The following is a 22,933-nucleotide window of genomic DNA, read 5'->3' as shown; positions in this document are numbered from 1 at the left end:
TCCAAGAATGTGAAGAAATATAGGAAAAGTACAAGCTATCAATGATACAAAGTGATGGTCCCTCATTTTCTTCCTCTCACTAAAGAGAAATGATTATTTGCTGAAGCTGAGAGGGGACTTTAGTGATGAATCCAAGAAACAGAACACTGAGTAATTTCAGAAACAAAAAATGATGACTTTTCATACCACAAAAAGTGCAGTTTTAATTTTTGATGGAAAATTAGGCAAAGATTTCCACTTCCTGAAGAAAAATGACAATGATAGATATGATGGGCAAGGACTAAGGAATTAATAGTCCAAAATAAATCTGGACTATGATCCAAATCCTTGCCATCCTCCAGCATTAAACATTTAAGATGTTGTATTAAGTCATTCATGCAACTTCTATTTTCTTTTCCAGATACAGGGAAATGCAATTGTGCAGCTCTAATATTTTAGTAGATTCTAAAAAAATTTTTTTAATCCATCCTAGGTTTATGGATTAGAATTTATATAGTTATATAATATTATTTCATGCTATGAGCATCCTGAGGTGTGGAATTTTATGTGCTGAAAGGACTAGGTAAACTGAAATGACCTAAGACAATGTATCCTCACTTACACTTCACTCTCTACTGAAGTTCTTCTGTGTGTTTACTTGATAATTCCAGGGGCCACCCCTGGGGATGCAGCACCTCATTTCCACAGCAGGATTGGCAGCTGTACAACTGATGTCACAAACAACACTTACATCAACAATACTCCAGAAAAGATGTGTACAGATGTGCCTTACAATAATTCTGTGGTTTTTGTTACACCCTCTAACACCAGAAGACAATCTGACAATCTTAAATCAGTTAACAGTAACATAAGGAGTCAGAAAACAGATGATATATGTGACCCCTGATTGGAGTTCAGTGGGCACATGAGAATCTTGTAAAAATATTATGCTGGCATTACTGAAAAGCTTCCTGAGAGGGGAAAAAAGAAATCGTAGCTAAGCTCTATTATACTTCCAGTGACATCTGAACATGCACAAAACAGAGCACAACCAATTTATGTTCATCACCAGGAACAACAGAAGAAACAAAGCTCCTTTGAACACTTTTTTGTACAAGCAGACTGCTTGATGTAGTTTTGTTGAAATTGCATATGAAAAAGCTTGCTGAGTATTTATCTTTTTATAGATGTTCAGACAGCTATATAATATATAAAATATATGCATTATAAAATATACATGAAATATGAGTCTATGAGTACACAACAAATTCTGAACAGAAAAGTGCAAACAGCCCACAGAATGTAAGTCCTGATTTCTCTATTTTTGTCTTCAGGGATATGCTGCAAAGCCTTCCTTTTTCATATTTACCAGAAAAGGAAATCTCTAGCCATTCCTACAAATATTCAAAACCCACTCAAACATCAAGAGCTAAATGCTTCCACTATTTATTGAGTGCATTTCAAGGATGCATTCAGTGAAGCAATTTGTGACTTACTGGGGCAAATAACTACTGTTTGTCCATCTGTACTTTCTTCCTTTTTGTTTCTTTTTGGGTTTTTTCTTTTTTTTTTGGTTAGCTGGTGTTGAACTTTCTGTCTGCTTTAGGAACTTTCACCAGCTGGAAGAATTGAGAATGTGCTAATTAGCAGAAACTGACCTCAGGAGGAGCAAGCATAAAATATAGATGTACTTAATAAAACTAATGCCATTTGAAAATCTCATCCAATATCGGATTCCTTCAAGTAACCATGGTTTGTTTGAATGCTTTTTGATGAGTGAAAGATTAAAGATTGCTTACTTTTTTCTTCACAGAATATACTAGATGCAATCTTATTCTTACATGAAAAAAAACCCCAAAAGATCCAAAGAAGTCTCCAGCAAGGTCATATCTTTCAATGCTGCCTAGCTTGATATAAAGGAGCAGTGAAAAAATGAAGCTGCTCTTCCAGCTCTAATACTGATCTGTTGCATGTCTGCAAGAAGTGATTTCATTATATTGCTGCATCTTTTTACCTCTTTGGCTTTATACAGGTTACAAATTCCTTTAAATGGATGTTGTTTCTTCCTGTACCTAATAAACAGGTTTGGATAAACATTTCATGCACTTCTGCTATGTAACAAATAAAGACAAAAATAACAAATAATAAATTTGGTGAGCATACTCAGATTTAATTTTAAACTGAGGGTCTTTAGGCACTTATATCATATGAAGGCCATCAGAATGACTTTTAAACCCAGGTCAGGTCTACTTATAAGCACCAATACTTTGCACCACAAGAATATCTATTAAAGTTAATGGAATTTCTGACAGGAAAACACAATGGTCATATGAAAACTAGGACCTTGTCCCATAGGATTATCAGCAGAGCCAGGATTCTAAACTCTTTATGCATGTAGGTGTTGGGGGTTTTTTTGTTATTTCTTCCCAGGATGAATTAATTATTAATGATGAATCTGTATGAATAATCTGTTCTAGGTCAGCCTAATAAGATACATCAAAATGGCTTGTTAAATATTAAAAAGGCACTCAAAACTCTATTCATTCCAGGGCTATAGGTACACAGGCTATCTGGTTTTGTTGCTATTTCTATTTTTAAGAGTCATTAGTGCCCTTTTCCAGTTACTCCAGCAAGATATTTATACACCATATTAAATATCTAGAAACTAGGACTAAAATCTGAATTATCCTGAAACAGAAATAAAGACTGAAGGACAGACAAATGCTATTGGAGCCAAATGCACATTGTTTTCTGTTATAAACAGAGAGGAAAATAACCCTACCAGTGGACTTCACAGTGCTCAGCTCTGGAGAATGTCCAAGTTTGCTGAGAACTGAATTTTCAAAGATTGTTTTACAAGTGACACCCAACAGCCATGGCATGTCACCTTCTCCATCCCCACACACACACACCTGTTGTTCACCAAACTCCAAAGAAATAGATCCCTGCGTCACACAGATCCTTACTCAGAATTTTAATAGATTAAGACAGAAGTCTGTGTTACCTCTGCACTAGGGAACTAAATATTTTAGATAGAGATTATTCTCATTTTCAATCAAATGGTGCTGAATCACTGGCTTCCCTCAGTACCTTGAATAGAAGGGAACAGAGAATACCACTTTCCCTAAGGATAGAAGGATCACAACACTGACATCTTCCCTAAGGAGAGAAGGATCACAACACTGACACATTTTTCTGTACAGTTTAGCAGCCAGCAAAGACTTTTCTGGCATGGCATCAGAATTAAAGGAATAATCTTACATTGTTTTCAATAATGCAATACAAAATGCTAATCATTGTCAGCTCCTAGAAGAAGTTGTTATGCAACACAGACACAATATCTGCCAAAACTAATAAAATGGGTGAATATCCTGTCAAATTGTGAAGTATCTAAAGCGCAGACTGCCTGGAGTTGGAAGAAATCTTACAGATCAGCGAATTCCAGCATAGTAGTTGTGTTCACATTAGAATGATTTCTTTGTGGCTTTTCCTACTGCAAGAATTCTGGAAAAGTTAAAATTATGGCCTATTATTATTCTATTAGTATTCCAAATTCATGTACTTTAAACAATATAGAGATAATTCAACACAAAAGCAAACTTCCAGCAGATGACTGTTTTTTTTCAGTGTCCTAGCATATTGTGAACAAGGAAAAATAAAGAAAAATCTTTTAAGTGTTGGATGAAAGTTTCTCTGAAAGCCAGAGCCCTAGATATAGATATTTTTCACTATTTTGCCTAAGCCCTGAAATCAGACTTGATGCTCAGACATTCCCTATGCATAGATCTTCTCCTGCTCATCTCTTTTACATAGGGTAAATCTTCACAAATATGTGCAAGGCAGGCATTAGAAATGGAAAGAAAAAGGTCAAACAAGTCCTATAGTTTATATGAATTTACATGACTTATCTCTGCTTCCCTTACATATCTTTTCCCCTCTTGCCCCCAAAAGATGGGAAGGAGGAGGGAAATCTTTCCCATGAGCCCTGAACACATGACATTTTTTCAACTGTTCAATTAAAATTTTAAATCAGAACTTTTGAAATCTCCAGCCAGTGAAAAAACTTGAGACGTTTTTTATGAAGACCAAATTTCTGTTCAAAAGTCTGCAATAAACTCGAGTAAGGAGAGCTGTAGTGAGGTTGCCAGGCTGACAGATTAAAGTGTACCCTGACAATTTGTCCTGGCCACAAGAGACAGCTCTGTGCTTCTCAAGTTTGGTGTTTAAAAACGCAGCAAGCTCCTGCCAAAGCAAGAGAGGAGATGGAGTTTCAGTTTATACCAAAGCTGTGAAAATAACCCTGGAAGTTTGACCATCAGTGGTGGGGAAAATCCATGGCACAGGTCAAAAAATCACCCACCTCCTCTCAGTTTCTGGCTACAGCTGTACCTGCTTGGAGGGTCATTGCCTCCATTATTACATCACCTGCTCTCTTTTGTCCCACCCAGCTGCATTTCAATATTCAAGGAGTATCATTTTTCATTACTACTACACAGGACCTTGCCTATAACGTCCTAAGCACTTTCCAAACAGAAACTAGATAAAAACATTTTCTTGGGGAGGGAGTGCCTTCTCTTAATTCCTTTATATGTAGTTCTGATTTTGCAGAGATCATCTTCACTTCTAGATACCACAGAATCTAATCCTAGGAAAACCAACACACAAGAACAGAAAAGAGCCCAATGACCCTGAAACACTGCAGCATGTTGAGATGACATTTTCAAGACAGCACGTGGCCAAGATCTTCCCTATTCTCCATTCCACAGGCTTGGACCCCATGTGCACCGAGACTTTACACTAATATTTACAAACTCCTCTTTCCATTTTTAATTTTATCCAGTGAATAAAGGAACAGTGTTTTTAACACTTTTATTCTATTATATATTTCTCCTGAAGAACACAGATTAAATCCTATACCAGAACACTAGAGCAGCATTTGTTTTCCCATCACCAACACATTATTTGAGTGATAAATAGAACGTAATGTCAGAACATCTTAAAGGCCTGGAAGTGTGCTTGGACAGTCACTTAGATAAATCCTTCCCCTAAGAAAGGAATATTTACTGACTTGCAATAGTAACATTTGAAAGAAATTTTTAAAATTAATTTTTACAGTGTATTTTTGGTCCTTTTTCTTATTTACAGTCCACTTTTCTTTTTTCTATTCCTTTTCAACAACTGTCAGTTTTTCCCCAGTCCTACCTATGTTTTTCACTCTTTCTCTCACATTTACCTTATCATCTACTCTAACAAAACATACACATTTCCTTCTCTTTACCAAAACTGTTAGATCTGAATTCATAAAATGTTTAAAAATATATAGGATTGCTTTTGGTGGTTAGGGACACGTAACAGCAGCCATAAAACATATCTAAATCAATACACTTCCACATATCAGAACAGCATGTGGCAGTACAGCATTATGAAATTTATAATTGCATCAGATCTGTAATTTCCCAATAGCTCTGCCTCTATAATAACTAATTTAAAGCTAGAAGTCCCACTGGTGACCTACAAAAGAAAGAGAGAAAATGGGACATTTCACTGAGGAATGCTAAGCTGATGATGCAAGGACTAAGCTCCACATTGCATAGTGATTTATTGTACTTTCTTGTAACAAAAAAAATGAAATTAATGACTGTAATGAACACTTATAATCTGACCTTTGCAGATAATTTTAAGGGTTTTATTGTCTTTTTTCCCCCTATCATTTACAAAAATAACCCTAGCCTGATACAAAGAACAGAACAAGGAACAGAAGATAGCAAAATAATTATGAGAAAATAAAATATATTATTTAAATAATAATAGATAAAAGAATACATAAAAAATAAAAAATAATATATATAATACTCTCTGATAGAGTGGGACCTCTAAATCTGAACCTAAGACTTAAGCACAGCAAGCTTTAGTTTTTAAGGTTACTTCAAAATTCAGTCAGAAATGCACATGGAGAACAAAAGGATCCAGAACAGATTCCTGCCACAAATAAGCACCACATTTCCTTTCCCCGAGAAGGAAAGGTACAGTCATTCAAAAGGTAAATGTGCAGCCATTAAAAGAAAGTTGGGATATTTTCTGGCAGCTATAAGAATAAAAAAAACACATGGCGGAATATTCCATTCTGTATTCTGAATCACAACATTAAATTAGTAAGAGGAAAAACCTTTCAACGTTATTTGGTTATGACAACAAATTCTTCACAATGGTATTGTATCCTGCCACACCTGCCTGCCTAGTGTGAAGCACATGAAATACACTGCACTGCAATGGGATAGCTAGTCATACTTTGTGGCTATATACTAAAATAATAATATTAATTATGTGTGACCATCCTTCAGGGAAAAAAATTAAAAAAGGAAAAATTAATGAAAAAAATTCCACTACTCATGGCTGGTGTCCCCCTGCCCTGGTGCCACCTTGCCAAGGCCAGCACAGCACACTGGCAGCCAGGTGAGGTCTGTGCCTGCCTGGGGAGCCCCTGTGCCACTGAGGAGACACCCTGCACAAGTATCTGCTGTCCTCCTTTGGTCCTCACTATAAATCTGTGGGCATTCAAAGGCACATCAGCCCAAGGTCCCCACACAGGAGGAGGCACGGACCCACGAGCCAGCTCTGCTTCATTTGAGTAACTCATGCATCAGCAGCAAAGCTGGAGCACCAGCAACTGTCCTGATGGTGGCACCTCTTGCTCACAGGGCAGACTTCACTCCCAGACTCCAGCAAAACCGGCAGTCAGAAATTTGGGCACAAAGCCTGTGGGCCTCAGGAGCCAGTGTTCCTAGGTCCTTCCACTCTAGGGTACAGACTGAAACATAAAACCCCTGAGCTGGTTTTGGCTGGGTTAATTTAATTCACAGCAGCAGATGAGGAGCTGAGTTTTAGATTTTTGCTGAGCACAGAGTTGAAGCCTTTTCTGGTTTTCCCACTGACACAGTGGTGAGGAAGGCTGGGAGTGCTTGGGAGGTTGGGAGGAGACACAGCCAGGACAGGTGACCCAAAGTAACCAAAGGGATATTCCAGACTATGTGACATGGTGCTCTGTAGATAAAGTTGGGGGAAGAACTCTGTGTCAGGATTCAGCATGGGCTCCTAATGTCCTTGTCACAGGACCATTCATGGTGTTCCTACAAACAGATGGCTTTTTTCTCCCCCCTGCCAAATGTCTAGCACAAATATTATGACAATACTTTTAAAGTAAAAGGCACTGTAGAACCTTACTTTTGTTAAAAGCCCAAGGGTGCACTTATCACTTAGAGCAGAACTATTACATTACACAGAAAAAAAAAAAAAAAAAGAAATCAAATTCTATAGACTGAGGAAACAAAAGAAATTAAACCAGCTTCATTACAGAGATGACCACAGGTCAAATTTTGTTACAGGAGTTTATGAAATTACTCATATGCATATTACTAAGAGGAATCAGGTTCGCTTTCATGACAAAACATCATATAAAAAGCTCCTATTCTTGTAATATTTCCATCCCATATATTTATGTATCTATTAAAAGCATCACTAATTATTTGCTATTAAGAATGAGCTAATTAGATTTTAGACTGTGTGAAAGAGATACAAATTATGTAACTAACCATCCATTAAAAAAACTGCAAACAGATGAAAACAAAGAGAGATCCAAGAAAAGTTAAAGAGCTGACAAACCCACTAGGCTTCGGTTACCTTGGATGACTAAATTACAAACTTACAAAGAATATAAATACTGACAACAAATTAAAACAACCCAAATCTATCATATTTGACTTTTGTTAATGTAACAGCTGAACAACCTGCGGGGAAACACTTCAATTACATAACATTTATTTAACAAATACCTTGTTCTACCTCCCTTGTGACTGTATTTAAATCAAGGAGTTATAATTACAGAATTTATAAAAAATAATAATCTATCAATTACTGTTGGTTTACTTTGTTAAAATTTACAATTGAGATTTAAAAGGCTAAAATTATTTGAATAGAATAAGACTGCCTGGAGTAAAATATTTTTAATTGTTAAATAAAATGTTTTGAAACAAACCCCACTGTATTTGTAGAACCAAATTTCAGCGGGCACCTTGAGAAAGATGTTATGTAGACATAGAAGCCACAAGTGGATTTTTGTTTTAGTTTTGATAAGCATAATTCTCTTCCCAGTTCCATTTTATAAGAATAACAACTTTTAATATGAGGACTTGAAGCAGTTTCTTGTGAGTCACTTGTGTCTTAGCCAGCATTCGTGCTGTGTTAGAAATAAGTTCTGCACTGTTTTGGAGGACAAGAGAAATTTTTAAAGCTCACTGTGTTCTGCTTTGACTACACAACACTCTTCAAATTGGTACAAGAGCCAAAAAAGCATCTTTGATATGGTCCCTGTTTGCAGATAAGTTATTTACCTTTCACACGTAAAAAGTTGCAGGTAATAAGGAAACTACAAGTGGAGATCTGAGGGTATGAACTTGTCTTCCATCGGAGCCAAAACAGAAGCAAGTTTCAGGCTCCAGTCCCTCAGATATCTAACAAAAAGCTGCTCCATTAGGAACTCCATTTAACAATTCTTACCTGTTCAACGCTGTTGTCGCAGCACATGTCACAGTTGAGACGGCCACAATACACAGAGCGTCACCACACAATTTCAGAAAGCTTCAACCCATACAGAGTAACACCACACCACTTCAGAAAGCTGCAAGTATCTGCCCTCCTTGTTCTTCAGCGCAGCCTTTTATCCTCTCATGCTGATGCACTGCCCCTGTGTGCCCTCTGCTCCCTTTGGTGGTTGGTCAGTACCATGGGCACTCCATGGCTCGGTGGTCCCAATGGGATTCACCTGCTGCTCACAGCTGTAGCCCATTGGGGATGAGCCCCTAATCACAGCCCCACCCCAATCACCACCAACTGTGCACCTACACATCTTCTTACAAGCAGATCTTAATTAATTATTGATTTTTAATGCACTCCTTATGTGTGAACACTCACGGACATAATTAGCACTCCTATAAGGAAAATGAAACTCAATAAATAAATGCAGTAATAGAAAACCACTGCCTTCCCTATGTACAGAACCTGAGCTGTTAATGCTTTCACACTCTGTGCCCTGAGCATGAATGAGCTAGATTTTTCCAAACTACACAGATAAAGCCTAAACATGCCAAGATTTTAATTAGGCAGCTGTGTATTTAAAAAAGTCTTATCTGAAAAGATACATTTATTTCTTATATTTTCTAAGTTATATTAAAATTGGATATTGTACATGTAAATTAATAGAGGACAACTTATAAACATTATTATGGATGTGCCAAAACATCCAGCCCTGTAAACCAGCAACTTAGGTCAAATACCTAAAGGCAAAACAAATAGTTATTAAACACCAAACCAAACAGCAGTCATGCAGTAGTATGCAAAAATCTCACAGGTCAAGAATAAAGGAATAACAGCCAAGTTCTGTAATCAATTCTATACATGCTTGTACTTACAGATGTCTGCATTAGGTTTTCTTTCTGACAACAGTAAAAACACATGCCTCTACTTCAAAGAGCTTCTGGTGGGTGCAGCATTGTTTCTATGCTAAGAGTTTAGAAAAGGAATGCAATGATAAGTAGAATCCATTGCATGAAATGAACACAGTGTGTCTTCTCAAAACTAATGAAAAGTGGTCACAGGGAGAAACTTCCAAAATATTGTTGTTCTAACTCAGAAAATTATGAAGGTGATAAACATTAACTCAACAAAAGTTTGGATTTTTTTTAATTAACATTAATTTCCTGTAGTAGATCAGCACTTTAAAGGTCAATCATCTGTGAGATGCAAGCAAAAGTGTCCAAATAAGGAGAAAAATTGTACCAAGCCTGAGGGACACATAGCCAAGATTTTTCTGATGAAATTTACCTATTCACCCATTTAATATCTACAAAGCTATCCTCACCAGCAGGTGAGGAAGATGTTCAGCATTAGCTCTATTCTGATGTTTAGCTAACCAAAGATTGATTAATCTGATATTGATTATCAGACTGGTCAGAGGAAATCTTCAAGTTCCCATCCTATGAAGTTTCTCAGTAATAGCAAAGGTTTTGATTTTACCACAACAAAACACATGAGCTGAATTTAATAGTACCATATTTTACTGCAACTGGTAATATGCTTATTTTTGTTAGCAATTGTGCTGAAAAAAAATCACACCAAGTCAAGCTAAGCTATAAATTAATTAAGGTTTTTGGTAGAGAATACGTGCCTCAAGGCTTGCAGTTCCAAATGTCACTGTATTCATTTTATTAGAAACACTTTTTCAGGGGAATAAATCTGTTTTTCAGCCTGCACAATTGATGTCAGTGTTATATAAAGGTAAATACTTCTGGTGTGAACATCTGATAAAGAAGCACATTAGTAAAACATGATACGTCACTGCCATTGTGCCATCTGTCAGGTGGGGTGTAATTATGGCAACATCATTCTTATCAATCCCTTGGATAAAAAGAGAGGATCTGGCAAAGATGGTGAAATAAAGGCAGCTTCAGTCTGTAATCATTAAGTCAGTGACAGTTTTGAAATTCATTCACGCCCGTTTCTACAACTACAGCATTCTGCCACTTACAGGCAATAGCTTTTTGAATTGTAATGTAATTTATATCAGGTAACCTTAGAACTGTAAGTGATGGTCATAAGCAAAAACTTTTCAAGTCTCTTTCTGTCAAAAAGCTCTGTATGGAGAAAAAGCAGCGTTCAAATATCACCCTTAGCTCTCCCCCTCTATACAACAAACAGGTTATCATCAGCCATGATCCATAGAACCTGCTGAGGAACAAATCTGCACTTTAATGTATATGCATATATGTGTCTAGATATAGCCAAATAGAAATAGATATGCATATTCTTAGCTGAGGAAACAGAAACAAGTGACTCATTCAAAAATATATATGCAAGGACATCATCACATAATTCCAAAATCTGATGTGCTATTCACTTGCTATGTCACTTGGTTGATAATTTAAAATTTATTATTAACTTAAAAAAATAAATACAGAAAATAATATGCTCTCTCATTAACTTTTCAATATTAGGGATTGAGCATAGGCTGGAAAATACAAATGTCACATTAATCAAAAGTGGGAAAAAAATGCTGCTTTTGAAAGTTTTTAATAAACAGTTTTGGATAACTTATGGAGATACAAATAATATCCACAGCGCAGGGAAATAATGCCTAGGAATTTGAGAGACAGAGGACTTGGTTATAAAATAAGATCTCCTCCTTAAATAATCACCTTCATTTACATTGGTATGTGAACAGAACTGATCCATGTGTTCCAATAGGCTGAACTGGAAGTGTAAAATCTCAACACATTTTAGATGCCATATAGTTCAGTTTTTTGGGTTTTTTTGCTCACAATCCTTTTCGAGGTTAGTTCAAGTTGCACATAAGAACATTTGAAACCAATAATTTGACCTGGACATATTTTTAAAGATTACTTTCCTCCCTACGTACCTCCCTTGTAGTACAAGGACTGCTGTAGTTCCTGTGCCTGTGCACATAAAAATTAAGAGCAAACTCTATCTATTGACAGCCAATAAGTGCAAAAACTCATCTTTTGCTTGTGGAAATAAAATACACACATATAAAGTCTGAAAAATAGACAAATAGGTAAAAGGCACTGAAATACTCACATTGGCAGTGAGTGGTCACCATCCCTCAGGGATTTACCTTTCCAAGAGATTCAGTGTATTCCTGAGCCATGTCCCCTCCCAACTACAATCATTAAAGATTACCCTGCTCAAGCACAACTGCACGTGCCTTGTATGAAAGTAAATTGCTGGGACAGCCTTAGTTCCAAATCCAGCCTTAAACTGGGGAATCAGTGCTATTGAAAGCAGCTGCTTTATTTATTATTTATCAGGATTCAGGTTTAAATGCTGTAAATTGAACATCTTGTCCTATCAGATATTTCACAAGGCAATAGATGGCTATGCATCCTACAAGAGTGAAGATGGTTTTGCTGAAGGGTTTTGGAATCAGTCTTTTCTTTTTTTGCAGTGATGATTTTTTTGGTATTTTTATCTAAGAAAAGTCCATATTGCTTAATTAAGTGATAAGTAAAAAAAGTTGCTAAAACACTTGAAAGCTCCTATTAGGACAGTGTCATACATTTCTAATCAAAAAAGCTACCCTCGCATCTATTAATTTTTAACCTTTTTTTTAATTTCACAAGACCCTACATAAATCAGGAAAATATAAACAAGTACTTCAGAATGGCCAGTGAATGCTGCATACATACTGCAAGCTTCCTTACAAGAGACAAGATTTATTCTCTGCATTCACAGGGGCCCATCACTTCTAATTTTGAATCAAAATTTCATTCAGCCTCACATCACTGGACTGAAATAACTGGAGCCTGGACATCATTAAATCTTGGAGAAACAATCAGTGCAATTCAACACATTTGCTGAAGATTCTCCACATGCAAAAGACCACTGCTGTTATTTTTGTTTGAACAGCTTCCCACTGCAAACTCTGGTTTTGTAGGATTTCTTTTTCCCTGTTAGACAGTTTTGAGGCATGAAACTCCCTAATAATCCAAATAAGTCTTGGAAGTACTGTAAACTCAACTTTCCACAGGGAAAAAAAAATTAAAAGTTTCCTGTACAGTATTATTATTTATGAATGGAGGTCTGGTCTCACACCTTCACTTTGGACTTGCACTATGCCATCATACAATACACCAAAACATTCTAAATAATCAACTTTATATCACATTTACATTGTATGAGAGCTGACTATTAAGAAAAGCTGAAGCCAAGAAGAGAAAAGTGACTCTGCACTCGATCCATCTGCAGTAGATTGCTGAAAGAACAGCCTGGAGAGGCGAAGAATTTCATTTATTAAACCTCAACTTCAAGGGGTTTCAGTTCAAATTTACTTCAATCATGTACAAGAAGATCATGTCCCATCAAGAGCATTCCAACTTCAGCTTCTTTGGTGCAATCTGTGCAGTGTCTCTGCAGATCTATCTCTGAATTTGATAGTAGCATGTGTAGCCCTGTGCTGGATCTGTAACTTCAGTATCCAGGCTCATTACCAATCTCCTGAGCCATCCATTCTTCCTCAGTTGTGAAAATGTAATAAATTGCTTTTTTTTCCCCTAGTGTATTTAGCACTCATGGAAGCTGACAGATTGACAGCTGGGAGGCTGAAGCACTCCATTTAAATCACAGAGAAAAGGAAAGAAGCAGCAAAGACAGACTAAGGAACCAAAACTGAATTAACCCCTGGCTCAAGTGGCCAGCTGAAGGCAGAATGGCAAGGACTCAATGGAGCAATCAGTGGCTTTTGACAACAGAGATCTTACTTGGTGATGGCAGATATGAAATTATATAAAACCCCCCACATTCCAACATACAATTACATTCGCATATTCATGTGCTCAGCAAAGTGTCTGGCCAGTTTACAGTAAAATCATGAAGAAAATCTTAACCCATCACATATTTGATACATCAGCTCATTCAGAAAGTGAAACTTATCAGTTGCATTGTAAGTGCAGTGTACTTAACCTGCAGAAAAAGTTGAATGGCTAGAACAAAAAGTAAAAATAAATACTACTGGGACATTTTCACATTTTACCCATTTTTGTGGGTTTTTAAAGCAGTCTTCAGTCAATCTAAGACCAAATGTCTACAAATTCAATATTCAGCCATCACACAGCTCATTAAAAAAGTTGGATTTTGCAGAATAGTTACAGATCTATCTCTTCTGCTAATACCTATTTGTCAAAATTGATGAAAAAATCTTGCTTCAGCTTTCAGCACCAAGATGTAGTAATGAGTCTGACATGGTAGAGTCTACCTGTTTATCTTCTAATGTGGAAAAAAAAAAGAAAATCTAAGCAGGGAAAGGTCTTTCTTTAATAAATTGTCTGCAAAATTTAGAGGCCTTCAAGAAATTCATTTGGACATGAATTAAAAAGAACTAGACGAATGAAACTCGTGCACGTTAACAAAAAAATTTCTGATGTCCTGATTTGAAAACACCCTGTTTTTTGTCTGTATTCATTATATTGCAGGGGAAAAAATTATGTTCAGTACCTTTTAATGTATTTTTAGTAATAATAGAAAATTAATAAGATTACTATTTATTTTAAATGCTAAAATGCTATTTACATGGCTGAGGTTTTATCTATTTGGGTAATTTTCCACACAAAGGTAATCTCCCACTTTATTATCCCATGTATTAAAATAAGCATCTCAGAAATCCAGCAGAAACCTCAGATCACTTACATGAATATAAAAGTGATTTAGTAGAAAATTGTGAGAGGAGTGTAAAAATCAAAACCTATTTCTGGTCCTGCTACAACCCAATATCTCCACCTCTCTTTCCAGTCTCTTCTTTTATGTCTCTTGTCTATCTAGTCTGTAAGCTTTATCTGTCACTATGAGCATCATATCATTGATCTGAGTGTAAGTTTTGCTTTAACCACAACAAATGACATCAATAAAGATCATTTTGTTCAAACTAGAAGATGGCTTTACATGAATACATACCATCTCTATTTATTATTCTTTGGAACATAATATTACTGAAACTGTGAAGAAAAATATCACATGGTCACAAAAATGGCTAAAATATTTCCTAGTATTCCTAGATGAAAAGACTTGAAGCTTGAAGCAGCTCCCACATTCCTAGGATTATTTTATTCAGAAGTAGTGCTTGGCTGGGCATTTTTGTTCCATGTGGTTTCTCTTTACTCCATTGTGAGTTTAGAGAGCAGCAAGATTCAGGAAACATTAATTTACAGAACTAAGTTAAGTTCACCTGACACATCTGAACTGCATGTGGTTGTTTGTTGCAGTAATTAAATATATTAGTTAGGATTGGGTTTAAAGGATTCCTGAAAAGTAGTCTAAAACCTAATGATAATTTTTCAAGCAAATAATAAACATTTGAGAAATCCCTTTGTCCAAGAGACTTTCCCCAAGTTATTTAAACAATGCTTGGGGTCATGCTAGACTTCTACTAATTTTCTACTCTCAAAACACCTTCAAAATCAGACAGTCAATAGATTCTTTAGGAAAAAAAAGAGAGATAAGGTAATTAAGTAAGACAACTGAAATTTTCATGGTCTACAGCATGAGAGGAAATAGGTGTAGGTGGTGTGGATGTTCATAATTTTCCTGAACATTATTTTTGGTGAGGAGGGAGGGGGACAGACACACAGATATGGACAGACATGACATGACCCAAACCTGAGATTCTCAGATGCTGAACGTGGTTATGTCATCTTGTCAGCATCCCCACTGGCTCTGGCAGAGCTGCTCTGCCAGGGCTCCAAGTGCAAACGCCTCAGCTGGGCAGACATTGGGCAAACCTGCCCAGCATGGCTGCGAGCCTGTGCTGGCCTTCCCCTGCCAACCTGGTGACTCTGCATTTCCAGGCTGCATTTGTGGGCACAGGAAAAAGTACTGCTAATATCTCTTTGAACAATGTCTATGACTTAGTACCTTTAGAACATGAAATACACTCTGAACTCTCATTAAAGGATTTTCAGTACTGGATTTTTAATTTTTTGCTATCCTGGTGAAAGAATTAATTTATTAAGTACAATCAATTTTATATGCAAGTTATTTTCAGAGTAAAATTTATATTTTTTGGCTCATCTCTAATTAATCAGAGTACATTAAGTAATGCATCAAAGAAATATTAAGACAAAAGGGTTTTTTGTAAGCAGCAATAAACAAAGTAAGCAGATAAATCTATGCCTGGTTCTTGTGAATCTCACTGAAGTCTCTGGTTTGCACCATTTTATGATGCATTTTTGAAGTGTTTTGACTCATTTGCTGTATTGCTAAACATTACACAGAAGTACCAAGTAAGATATAGGAGCATTAACCCATAAATGTAAGTGAAAATATCACATATTTTAATTGGGACAGTTTTTAAATTGAAAGGCCCTATCTTCCCTGGAATTAGGCAGTCCTGTGAAAAGAACCTTTATTCATGTTCCTACATTAGTTTTAGGGAAGTAACATTTTCCTTAGGTTTGCCCTGGGAGATGTACCATACAACAAGAAATGCCCCTTTTGTCATAGGCAGATGTAATTTAGACAAAGTAGCCTGAGCAATAAATTTGGTAAACTAAAACAAAGGATTTGATTTTGACTGTAGTATTCATTGGCATAGAGTTCCAGAGTAATATTCATTCGTTTCCCTGCCTGAAGACAGCTCCTTGAATTTCAGAACTTCAGACTAAATTTTAAGAGAGGTCAACTCCCTCATTTTTATGAGATCTCCATGTCATTTGTGATAACTAAACAAAACTGAGTAAGTAGTTCTTCAAGCCACTGCAAACTACTACTTCACTCTTAAAAACCTAATTACCAGCAAAGAAAAGTCAGTGCCTGGCTAATGCACAATGTAAGGCTGTCACACAGTTAGTCAATATGGAAAAAAAAATTAAAAAGGGAAAGTCACTGCTTTGGTGAAGCATCGCCTCTCCTGCCTTTAAACCAGATCTGAAAGTTATGGAAATGACAAAACATCAGGGAAGAGGCCAAGAGATGGGATAACAGCAATTCTCTGTCACAGCCAGCTCCATCACCAATCTTTCCAGAACACAAGCTGTCTATCAGGAATTACCTCAAATTGCCAATTGGGCTGCTCTGACCTCAAGTTCCAGATGAAGAATGAAAATTTACAGAAGTACAGGGAATATAAATGTTTTATACAATAGTACTTTGCAAAAATCTCTACAAATTCACATCAAAAGATCCTACAAAAAATATCTGTATCATCCATAATATCAAATTAATTCTTCTAGCAATACAGTCATGGTTTTTCTTCTAACTTCTTTTCCCAATTGAAATCACCTAACTTTAATCCTGTTATATTCCAGTGCAACTCTTAACAATGAACTTTTTGTGGAGTAGTTCCTAATTGAAAGAGCTTGAGTCCAAGTCTATAAATTCTTTGTGCTCCACTGTACACATAATAATATTATGCTGTTCCTAAACAGCATAAATAAATTCAGGAAAACAAAGTTCTACAATATTCTCCCTGCATTTCCAGACATGTTTCTATTTTTGATAAACCCACACAGAATTGTTTTATATATCATAGATATTCACATCCATAAATTAAAAGGGAAGTTATAATTACAAATTTGACCTAATGTACAACACGAGCATTACAACACTAACTGGCTGCTTACCAGTGCCCTGAAATTGCTTCTTCATTGGTAAGGCACTAATTTTTTAACCTAACTTAATAGGTAGGAAACTCTTGGCTAGGAAATGACCCTGAATAAATATTAGCATCCATTCAGAAAAGGTCAAATACTTTGGTTTTTTATCATTACATTCTAACTGCTTATTTATAAACCATTGAATTCCAAAGGCAGGTTATTCTTACTGCACTATCTGGGAAAAATATTTTCTACAGCATCACAATTCTCAAATATAAAAAAGAATCAATATTCCATACTCTTTTAAGCAGGAGCAGCATGACCTCACAGAATTTCTGAGACTAGCACAAAAAACACTGGATGTCTTTCACTCTAAATAAGAGGGAAGAGTTTTCACACTAGGTCTGTTCTTGCTTCCAAACCATAAACAGACAAACCCTCTGCTGCTTAATTCCACTGGCTTCAAATAACAGGCAGTGGTGGACTATCTCAAACAAAAAGGGATAATTAAAAGCATTTTTAAACCCCCTAATTAGCAAGTCAAAGGAAAAATTTCACTAAAGTTCTGATTTTACAATTTTTAGGTAGAGCACATTGAGTCAGTGTAGACATAGAGAGAAAAGAGGCCAAACATCCTCACTCTGTATCAGCTCAGGGAATAAGTTGTATAAATCATCAACATCACAAGAACAAATCTTGGTACTTCCTTCTTTTCACATCTCTGAAGAAATACATTTACACATTATTTCCTTCAGCAGGAGAAACTGCTACAAAAATTACTCAAAGACTTCCTATCCCATAATATCAATAAAGGGGATAATCTAGCAAATATTTTCAGTTATTTGCCTGCCTTAGAAGATAAATTGGTCTTATCATTTAGGTGTGCATCAAACTGCTGAGGAAATTGTATGAGGGCTTCTTCAACAAAACACACAAAAGGGAATGGAGGAATTAGAAGCAGTATGAAGCCCTGGAGATTCTGGAGAAAAGTCCTACCTGTGGCAACCAATTACTGATGTTAGACTGTTTGCCACTAACACCATTCATACCAGCAGCAGTGAAAGGCCTCCTTCTGCCAACCAAAAGGCATTGCTTCTTTAAATATAAGATTTTGCCTGGTGTTATACAGGAAATTCTCTCTCATTGGGGCATACTCCTTCAGACAGTATACAATGGTTTCAATCCCCACACAGGAAATCCAGACCAACTTTTTATCTGGCTATTTACAAACAATCATGCAGAAAAAGGTTTTTTTCCCAGGATATGCTTTGCTTAGAGTTTTAAAACCAAATTTCTTGGCCTAAATAGAGAGGCCAAGAAGGGAGTTTCACTCACCTGAGATTTACCCACCCATTTGCAGAGCCACAGTTCTAGAAGAGCAATGCCTGCCAAAGCTATGTAAAAATATAAATTGCCATATCAAGGATGACAAAAGGAAAATAAAAATCACTCGTGCAACACAAAATACCTTTTTGTAGGCCCCCTGTGTTGGGATAGACACTCTCTCAAGACCACTGAGACACCACCTTTGATGTTCCTCTCCCTTTAGCTGCAGGACACTTCAAGTCCCAGCACTTCAGTTGAGCTGCTGGAGGGTTTGCAGTTGTGTGGGCTGAGATCCTCCTTCAGAGATTACTCTAGAGGGGGAAAAAAGACAAACAGGCATCACCATCCCTTCAGAGGATTTCAGGCGCTCCTTATAATTAATAGGTAGTGCCTAATCTCACTGTCCTAATGAAATTTTAAGTATTTTGACTTTGGGATTTTCCCAGATCTTCTGATTCAGCAAGTTGTGTGCAGTTGGTTTAATGTTTCCATCCCACACTACCCTACTCTACAGCGTGGCTATGAGTATATTCATCATCAAACTACCAGGCTGTGGCTTTCTGTACCAAACTGTAAATATCCCAGTCTCCAAAATCTTCCCCTGGGAGACTCAAAGGCAAAACTTCGTTTCAAGCAGAAATTTGTGTGTGAAATTTGTATGAGACACCTGTGAAGCCAGCAGGCACTTCCCAGGGCTGGTACGTGGGGAAAGAAGGGTTTTTCCAAATCCAGCGTTACAGAGGGAAGGAGAGACAGAGTGCTGTGCACTGGGGGACACTGCCCATCACCAGTGTCCCAGCAGGAGCACAGAAGCTGGTGCTAGGCACAGCTGGGTCTGGCTCAGGTTGAGCTCTGTCCCTTGAGCATCTCGTGATGTTCAGTGCTGGGACTGCCTGGACTGCTCACTGTGAAAATCCAGCCTGGTCCAGGGCTGCTTGGCACATCCCCTAGCAGAGTGCCGTGCCAAGAAATACACAGCCACAGGGCTGTGCTTTTCTTTCATGGTCAGAAATAATGATAGCTCTTAAAAACCTAAGAAAAGTTAATTATATATTTCTCTTTTATACCCTACAGTATTGGTAAGCAATAGGAATTCTGAGTGGTACAAAATTAGAAGAGTTTTTTCTCATGCTCCTCAGTAATTTTACAAGCTATTTTCCCATGCTTTAGAGCGTGAGTTTTATTCCATTATCTAATCCATGCCTGCTAATTAATCAAATTACTTTAAACAGTGAAATTTGATCTAAAATCTTTTGTTCATTTGTAATCAAGTAAAGTTTGATAAGAACAGACAGCTTGGCAGGGCCTGTAAATCCTTGTGGAGCAAGGAAATTAACATCTTGGCACTCAGCTCTGCAATGATGTGCCTGATTTCATGGAAAAAAGACAACATTTCCATACCTCAATAAAGATTCTCTTTTGCTTTAACTTAATTAATTCATTCAAGAATGAAAGCTGAACTTTTTTTAGGCATACCTGGTTCCTAGAATGTGCAATAAGGCGGAAAATTGATAAATCTGAAGCTTTGTGATAAGAATACTTCAAGGCAAAAATAATTTGTATATTAAGAATAAATTCATCACAGTTTCACTTGCAGCTGAAGAGTCAATAAAACAGCTAGAAGTACTTTAAGGGTTATTTTATATTTGTGACTAATTCAGCATTGATAATTTGCATGAGCTGTAGCCTGCTGCTCATTTCAGCTCATGCTGTTTCAGGAGAGGTCCATAAGAAAGTGAGAGGGACATCCCAGGCAAAGCTGTGAGAGGCTTTCTAATGTTTGCTCTCCTCATTGATTGCTCTAATGCAGGGATGCCCACCAATATTAACTAAAGGGAAAATTATGTTGCTTGCAACACTAGTTTATGTCTTTTCTTCTATGTATTTATTATCTTACAAGAGTATAATACAGCAATGTTTAACTCTTCCCCAGGCATCCTTGGATAATCTGAGCCTTATATCTGGTTTTGTGCATTTCTTTATATATCTCCCTCTTACTGGTGAGATACCTTGGGATAAGGTTTTGCTATCTAGTAGGAGATAAATTATCATCCAATACTTTTAGCTGTATGTAATTTTCTAAAATAGTATTCTTAAAATTAAAAGCATGATATTTACAATTTTCACATTGGAAGCACTGAGTGCAAGATATAAACAGAGATATTCAACACTTTCCATCTAATCTGCTCAAAAATTCTAAAATTGTACTATTAATATTTCAAAGAAACTTACTGACATCTCACACAATCCATCATAACCTTAACTTCTTCCTTCTTAATTTCAAATATGGAAACATGAACATTTCTGTGTCTGGAGGACCCTGGTATGTGCAGAGCCATGGTGGGGAAAAAAAAAAAAACCAAACAACCAAAAACCTGAAGTCTAAATGGTTTATTTTAAAAATACCTAAATGGGGTAATCATGTTCCTAACTGTTGAGGATGTGTTGAGTTTTAGTCAAATAAAGGTTTGTTTGGTGAAAAGCAAATTCTCATCTCTTGGGAAATTACCTAACAGATCATAAAAATATGAAAATAAAAAATTCTGTTTAAAACCCAGAGAACACCTGACAACGCACCTTACTTACCATCTGGGACACCCTGAAATTTGTTTTGACCTGAATTAAGCAAAAACTGCACTTCAAGGAGCTAAGTTTTTCAACTTATTTGTATGTATTTGAATAGTATTTTCCCAATTGCATACTAAAAATGAAATTTAAAATGTTTTTAATTTCATTGATAGATAGATGTTCCTCTAATGGCCAGCATGTGAAATCAACATGAATAGTTTACAAAAAGCCATGCAAAGAACATCAGTCAGGAGCAACATGACCTGAGAAAATCTTGTTCATGTATTACAGAATGTTAAAGGAAGCAAGTTCCCTGAATTAAAAAAAAAAAAAAATATGATAATAAGATTTGGAAAATTGGGACAGAATATTAAAATATCACACATGAGGACTGTGGAAATGTAATTTCTAATTATAACTCAATTTTGGAAATATTTCCTTGAACCTCATCCCCAGTAGCTGGGTCTTGTTTTGATTAATTTCTAAATGTTTGAAGCAACATATTCCCTTGCTGTAGTCCTTAGAGTTTCATACCATAACTATAATATGCCATTTGCTAAGGAGGTTAATTTTAAATGTTAATGTCTTTTCAAGAGCTACTTTCAAAATCAGATCTCACATTTATGTATCTAAATTTTAAGTACCTAACCTTAGATACCCAATTTTGAATATTCAGGGATTAATCTTCAGATGAAAGAAATTAAATTCATATTCTGTGGTGAGAATCAATTACTCTTTAACATCCTTAAACTGCTGGTATGCTAATACAGTAAAAACTAGAAAGAAAAATGATCCAAAGGAACCTATTTGAAAGGAAGGCTGCCTTTGACCAAGCAAGAAAGCAAGAGAGACTGCATTATAGTCATGGGCACTTTATTTCTGTAGCACCAGAGGTAGCACCAACCTACAGGCAAGTTCATTAATCTCCCCAGCTCCAAGGAAATGGAATGTCATGCCCTGCAATGGATTCTTTATTGCTATTCCTGCATAGCTTTTCCATTAGGTTATTTGTTAAAGATAAAATTGAGAAAAGTTTAGGTGGGATTTTAAGAATTTCAGAGCTGTAGTGTCACAAATATTCTTCTCTCAAGATCACCCACAGTCTGTCCAGCTCTACAATTTATAGGACAATGATGTAAAACATGGTCACTAACAAAGTTTCACACCATCTCCTTATATATCAGTGCAGAGACAAAACAATTATGTGTATCCATCTTATAATGACAACAAAAAAACCCCTAAATTAAGATACAAATAAACATCATATTCCCCGATCACATTCCCAAGGAAGAAAGCTCTCTCAAAAGATCTAGCTGAAACCAGTGCTTATAAAAATAATGAAATTGTGTCACCGCCTTCAAGGACTTCACTTAAATTATTTCAGTTTGGAAAAACAGTTTGTCTAATATCATCCTGCAGAGCATCCTGTAGCCATAATGAATTCATACAAAATTAAAATTTTTTTAGATGTACACAGTCTTATTACAATGAAAAATTGACAGTGTGTTTTTTTTTCCTAACACATTTTGTATAATAAATAGGATACCAAGTTACATCTGTTGCTAATGCCATAATGAATGAAAAATCTTGACCTAGTTTAAGTTATAAGTGTAAAATTGAGTTTATTTACTACTAAGCAACTTAACAGAAACACTAGACTGTGAAAGCACACACCTGTGTCCCCACTGTAAAACAAAAATATCTAGGAGTTTATTGAAGTGCTTTCCAAGGATTTTCAACACCAGAGTAAATGGTAACTCTCTTAGTAAATTTTTCAGTTCCTGGAGAGCTGTTATATTGGCATCCCATGGATCATATTGTTCATTTTAATGATGTAAAATGCTGCCATTGACTTTCACATAAATGGTCTCCACAAAGTTGAATTGTGGGATTGAGGCCCTTCTGCTATA

General features: G+C 36.3%; 1 protein-coding gene across 1 annotated transcript in view; it reads right to left on the bottom strand.

Moving 5' to 3' along the window:
• Nucleotides 1-18,663, bottom strand: part of NRG3 (neuregulin 3) — a 455,224-nt gene extending 436,561 nt beyond the window's left edge. The window contains exon 1 of the mRNA XM_054277416.1: nucleotides 18,598-18,663. The gene's annotated coding sequence lies outside the window, so the exon portion shown is untranslated. The remainder of the gene's footprint in view (nucleotides 1-18,597) is intronic.
• Between the last annotated feature and the right edge of the window lie 4,270 nt (nucleotides 18,664-22,933).

The sequence above is a fragment of the Melozone crissalis genome, unplaced genomic scaffold, assembly GCF_028551555.1.
Source record: "Melozone crissalis strain CALT ecotype California unplaced genomic scaffold, PUWL_Pcris_2 ptg000019l_1, whole genome shotgun sequence".
Taxonomy (NCBI): Eukaryota; Metazoa; Chordata; class Aves; order Passeriformes; family Passerellidae; genus Melozone; species Melozone crissalis.
Note: the sequence above shows the minus strand (reverse complement) of the source record. Positions and strands in the feature narration are given on the sequence as shown.